At 39.0% G+C, this 6797-nt stretch overlaps 1 long non-coding RNA gene across 1 annotated transcript; it reads right to left on the reverse strand.

Annotated features, from left to right (window-relative positions):
- Positions 1-501: 501 nt before the first annotated feature.
- Positions 502-5330, reverse strand: LOC124655372. The gene is made up of 3 exons (XR_006988656.1): positions 1824-5330; positions 1034-1136; positions 502-524 (listed from the first exon to the last, which is right to left on the reverse strand). It is a non-coding gene; the product is annotated as an uncharacterized LOC124655372 (long non-coding RNA).
- Between the last annotated feature and the right edge of the window lie 1467 nt (positions 5331-6797).

Raw genomic sequence — 6797 nt, forward strand, 5'->3', positions numbered from 1 at the left:
CCGGGCTAGGTAGCATCCGGTGCTAGTTTGTTTGACCTGGCATCCGGATGCTGGTTTGTTTGACCTGGCATCCGAGTACTAATTGGTCTGTCCCAGCACTCGATCTGGAAAAGGTACGTATCAGGAAAAATTAGCAGACGGCACATGGCCTACCAAATCCAGCGCCCCAACATATAACCACCACGTCACCCCCTCTCTCTCTCCTAGCTACTTGTGCAAGACGAACTACTCCAGCTCGTCATCCTCCTCCAGATCTCCATGGATATTCATGGAGCCCCTCCGGCAGTTAAACTGAGATGTCATAGGTGCATGCAACATGATTACAGACCCGGATCAACATATATAGATATATTGGGGACACCCCAGGTTTCATGAAACTAAAAAGCGGAGATAAAACTTACTGCAAAATTTACAAAAAAATCTCCATGTTCAAGGAAACTCAGTTTTTTCTGTTGCACATAATACATTGATTTCGTTGAGTATATTGGAGTTGCTCCTGCTGGCACGTGAGTTGCTCCTCGGGTCTACATTATGTAAAAAAGGCAACTTAGGAAAAAGAACATTTTTCATTGATCAACACTATGAGTAAACAACTTAGCACATTCACGGAGTAACAAAGTAATCTATATAAAAGCAACACTCTTCACTGATGGTTAATAAAATAACGCTCTCCACTCCACTGATAGATGTTATGTGTAAACAAGTTAGCACCTGTGAAGCAACAAAGTATAATACTCCAGTTCAATCCATATTACTTGATGCAAAAATGGACGTATCTACAACAAAAATGTGTCTAGATACATCTATATTAGCATCAAGTAATATGAATCAGAGGGAGTATGTAAAAGCAACTTAAAATAACTTAAAACAACTACTAGTATGCAACTTAGAATTAAATTTACACAAAAATTAACTTAACTAATTCCAGTATCCAACTTAAGCAGATTAGTAAAGCAACTTAGTCAGACCATTAGCCCAACTTAATGGATATTGATGAAACAAAAAAGCATAATGGCTACAGGTGGGTTTATACCTCATTGAAAAAGCTGAGGCAACATCGAAGATACGAACTCTTCAGTCCTCGCCATCCCAACAAAAAGACTGTCTCTTATGGTGGAACCAACACCTTCTTTTAGCTATTTTGTGCCAAAAAAAACATGTTAGACAATAGTGTCAACTATGGACCGGTAACACCTAGGAATGATGCTAGACGCCGTCGTAGGGTTTACAAAGTAGCTAACTACAGCGGAAAAATATGCACGTAGGAGCGCTTGGCATTCTCTTTAGTCATGTGTTCTATAATAGTCTCAAATCTTGTCTGCTAGGAAATCAACTATCTCATTAAAAACCATTATTGAGGACCGGAAGGCATTTCTCGTTTAACCAAAAAATAAATTGCATGGTATGGAAATACACTTAGTTAGATGTTGGAACAACTTAAGTATACTGACAGAAGTAACTTAATTAAAACATGATGATAAAAAAGAAAACTTAACTAAATGACAACGCGTCATAACAACGAAACTATGGAACCTAGACAACTTATATTTAGCAAAGTAACATGTATGAACAACTCCCAAAACTCAACTGAAGTGTTGCAGCGAACTTAGTTAGGTAAAATGAGCAGCTAAATCATTTGCATAATTGTCTACACAGAAATGTAAAAGTGCCTAGAACCGAATGATATGCGTCGTGAATCAGAAAGAATAATCATGGTCCATGGATATACAAAAAATAACTTAATAAATGAATAGTAAACAACTTAAGGGATTGTGATAAACAACTTGTTTGCATAAGATTTAGCAGATTCCAGGAAGAACAACCTAATAACTGCTTGTCCGGCAAACTTATCCCAAGCATGGTCATCTGCAGTAAAAGAAAGGAATTACAGGACATTGACAGGAAGAACAAGGTGAAAACCCTTACATCAACAAGGAATTGTAGGTGATACAACTTACGGACAACAAGCACGGGTCAACTTTGCAGGTACCTATGCATGTAACTAGTAACAAGAACAACCTCCATCATCTTAGTTGGACTTTGCAGGCCAAATTGCGAACTGATTATGCACTTAACATAAACATCCAAAAACTAACCTAGGTTGTATTCAATCATGATGCATATTTCACAGAAACAAAGCAACAAATCTTCAAACAACATAGATGCATGGTAGACCAAAAAAAAAGCATAATTAGTTGCTTACATACTTAGGTCATACCCATGTCCTTATCAAGAAGAAAACATTGGAGACGAAAAACACCTCAGTACCTTAGTTGTATGTAGATAACAAAACATGATACGACCTAGGTTATGTATAAATCCCAAGAGCATTGTCATCGGAGTAAAAAAACAGCCCCACCCTTAAGTAGATAAGTTAGTTTTATGAAGCTAGTTTGCAAGCTATTGTGGTTTACACACCAACTTAGTAAAACCTGGTTAACCAACTTTGCGGAACAAAAAAGCTGGGACTGCGTAATGTTGAAGTAAGTAGCAAGAAAAAACAACTTAATTACTTTGACTCCAACTTCAGTATGAAGACAAATCCAACTTACTTAACCCAGCTATTGTGGTTTAGACACTAACTTAGTAAAATGTGGTTAACCAACTTTGCGGAACCAAAAAGCTGGTACTGCTTAATGTTGTTGTAATTAGCAAGGAAAATCAATTTAACTACTTTGACTATCCAACTTAGTTAAACCAGTAATCAAACTTATTTATGTTGCTTAATGGGAAAAAATAAGAAGCCAAGGAACATTGTAAAAGCCTATCTATATTTTTTTTCAAGCTATTTTGCAAGTTATTGTGGTTTAGACACCAACTTAGTAAATTTCGGTGAACCAAGTTTAGGATACCCAAAAAATATGGGACTACCAAATGCAAACAACTTAATTACTTTCTTTGTGCAACTTTAGTATGAAGGCGTGTCAACTTACTTAAACCAAAAAAATGTTAAAACATAACAAGAATTCTAGCTTGACTGTAAAAACATAACTACAAAATCTTGGAAGCTGTTATGCGAGTCAGGTTGGTTTAGAGACCAAGTTAGTAAAATGAGGTTATGCAACTTCGAGGTAGCAAAAAATGTTGGGACTATAATTCCGATTAAAGATGGGACCACTAGATGAAAAAAAACTTAATTACTTTCACCATTCAACTCTTTGAATTCAAATTCAACTTACTTAAAACCAGTAACTTATTTATGTTGCTTAATGGAGAAAGAAAACCTAGCTATATTGCACAAATATAGCTAGAATTTTCTGAAGATTGTATGCAAGTTAGGTTGGTTCAGATACCAACTTAGTAAAAAGAGAGTTTAAGAAACTTAGTTTGAAGAAAAATTTGAAGTTATTTGGAAGAATCAACTCAGGTCAAGCCAGTATGTAACTTAGTTGCTATTTGAAAAGCAAATTACATCAGGAGAGGAAACAACTAAGCACCATAACTACAATGACGTATGCTTTTGTAAGCATAATCAATTTAGTTCTATGTTCAAAGCAACTTAACTACAATGACAAGACAACTTAATTGGGAAAAGGGACATTGAACCAAAGAAAAACAATTCCGCACTGCAAAAATCAGAATCCAACTTAGGCTAATCTGGCCACTCAACTTAGTTCTATGCTAAAAGCAACTTAACTATGGTGACAAGATAACTTATAAATAATAATATATAACGATATATAATGCAATATTTCTCACTCAGCACATAACAACACAGTAATAGTAAGAATTACAGTAATGACTAACAGTACAGAAAACACTGAAAGAGCAAGAATAAAACAACTTGGTTAGATGTACAGAATGGGAAAAAATAAGAAGCCACCTCAGTTACATTCGACAAACCTACTAAACTAGAAGATTAACACACAAATAAACGTAAAATTATAGCTTGAGATGCCAACTTAGTTAGATTCAGTAAATAACTTAATTGTGTTCATGACCCAACTTATTTTGATTCGGTGTCCAACTAAGCTAGAAGATGAAACACAAAGTAAATCTAGTAGTGATGTGCACCACTCTACTCACTTTCCTACACAAGAAAATGCAATATTAGAAGAAATCGAGCAGGGATTGAACAGACTATGGGCATCATGATCTGTTGTACAGCTGGTTTTTTTTTGTAGGAAGGAGAGTTAGTCAAGTTCAGCTAATACAATGGAGCATTATGCCAGAACTTACTTAGAATTAGTATACAAGAGGGGCATGTGGTTGTACCTCAAAATTAGGTTAGATGATGGAAAGCAACTAGTTAGATCATTAGACAACCTTAACATGCTGGCAAAAAGCAACTTAATATGCAACTAGTACCATCTCTTGTAACCAACTTAGTTTAGATGATAAAATCAATTTAGTCAGATGATAAAAGTAACTTAAGCATGTTGTCGAAAGGCAGCTTAATTTACTCAACGGATGCAGAAAATCAGAAAAGGTATCCCTCAAAAGACATTGCACATGGGCGACTAATATAACAGGCTACAAAACTAGTATGTGCACATCAAAAAGGTGTGGACAAACACTAAACTGAGATCATAACTATTCCATGTACAAGTATTGGAAGAAATTATGGGTGCAGATGGGGCATAATTAGAATTCCTTTGTTGGCACTGCTTCACACATATGTAAAGCCATTCCTAAAACTTCCCCTAAGAACTGGAGCATGGCCGGACTAAGGAAGAATTTACAAAACGCCTAGTCAATCACTTAAAGCTAATATGTATCCTGCTGCATATTATCCGGAGTCATGAGGGCAGTAGTTTAATTAGCTATATGCATCATGGAGTATGATCCTATCTCCACAAAATGTTTCATCAAATCGGATGATGGAAGCACTTACAAATGGTAGAACGGAAAAACTCAAGGGTGAAAAATAAAGTACGTACTTATCAGGTGATGTATGACTCATGAAGCACAAGGTACACTGTCCACTCTGTGTCTGGAAAAAAAGAAGTGATGAGTGGTAACGGTATATTCTCGGATTCTTACCTTATTTCAGAAGTGAGATGGAGGAGCTTACTCTGCATCTACAACAGTATTACGAGAGTTGTTCGTTCCCATTCAAGAAGATCCCATGAATTTATAACCATATATGATATATGATAAATGCAGGTCGGTTTTGGCAAGGTTAAAATAACAATACTGACATTGGACTTGGACTTTGCAGTCTTGAAAAATCATGCAGTACTTCCTACATGAGAACAAGACAGTAGCGCAGCAAACCTGCAGTTGACCGCATACTCGATGCTGCACATGGGCACGAGCAGAACCAGCAGCAACAACAACCTGCCTGGGCGTGACTTGCCCGGCCACGACCAGGACCAGCAGGAAAACCGGCAGCTCCGGTGGGCGGCGTGGGCATGGGCGCATGGCCGACCTCTCCGCGGCGGCGAGTTGCGTGAAGCCCACGTCCTCGCAGGTCGGCATGCCCGCGCATCGCCGTTGGCCTGCCGCACCTCCACGATGCGAGCAACAACTGTATAACTCGGATGAATGGCGACCTAGGCGGGTGGAGCTGGTCGGCCTCCTCGCCGTCGCCGTTGCGCCTGGCCAACACGCGGTGCTCCATGGCTCGACGCGGACGGGCAGCGACGGACCAGGCCGGCGTGCCTTCTCCGTGCCGGCAGCCATGGCCGAATACAACGAAAACTCAGAGCACGGGTCACTCTCCGCCGCCGAGCACGCCGCCCTCGCGCGCCGACGCCATGCTCTCCGCCCTCGCGCGTGGCTCGCTCTCCGCGCGCGCGTCTCGCTCTCCAGAGATTATCTCAACGCCGCCGCTCGCTTCAATGATTTCTCCACGAAACCCTAGCAGGATTTGATACAGGAATGGGGATTGGAATTGGGGAAAAACAGGGAGGGCTGCGTCTCCCTGACAAATAGCCAGGTGGGACCCCAGGCGAAAGCTGTCGGAAAAGGTATCGCGACGCGGGCCTGATTAACTTCATCGGACGGTCACAAACCGAGTGCTTGAACGGACAAACAGCATCCGAGCACTTTTTAGCAATTGGGTTCATTAAAACTTAAAAAAAGAGTTCACGAGGAAATGGTATGGCGATTTGAAAAGAAAATGAATCACTACATATGCGAATCTGGTCATAATAAACGAAAATGCCAAGTAGAGTTTCCAATTTTGTTCATAAAAATAAATCAAATTTAAACTAGATTTGTGATGTAGATTGGTCATAGAAACCGCTATAAGCCATCGAAATGTACTGAAGTGAATGATTCTAGGCATCCATATTTTAATTACTTCATGTAATGTAAAGATTTCTTTTTATTAAATGGAAAGAAGTACAGTAGAAAGTTTCAAATGGTCCATATTTATGTTTTAATAGATTGTAAGTGGTGAAGTAGACATAGAAGTGCAGTGGAGTATAATACTAGTACTCTACTATACTTTATTTTGGGTTCAGTGAAGCCTCGCAATAGCGGATAGCTAGCTTCTTTGCGGAGAATCTTCATGCATGTTTAGAACACCCTAGCTCCATATCGGATTTTTAATCTTACATTTAGCCCTAGGTGATCAGTTTGACTAACAAAATATGCGATATGTATTACAAAAAAAACTTCAGATTCAACAGTAGTATGATTGATGTTATATAGTTTAGATTATGTTGGTCATATATGCGCCCAAGATACAAGCGTAATAAGACTTAAATTCTCACCATAATTATGGAGAAAATCATGAGCTTAAAAAAAGATACTACCAAGTGAAAGAGTGGGGCGTGTAGTTGACACACGTCTGTTGGGAACCCAAAGAGGAAGGTGTGATGCGTACAGTAGCAAGTTTTCCCTCAGTA

This window comes from Lolium rigidum, chromosome 5 (genome assembly GCF_022539505.1).
Source record: "Lolium rigidum isolate FL_2022 chromosome 5, APGP_CSIRO_Lrig_0.1, whole genome shotgun sequence".
NCBI classification, from domain to species: domain Eukaryota; kingdom Viridiplantae; phylum Streptophyta; class Magnoliopsida; order Poales; family Poaceae; genus Lolium; species Lolium rigidum.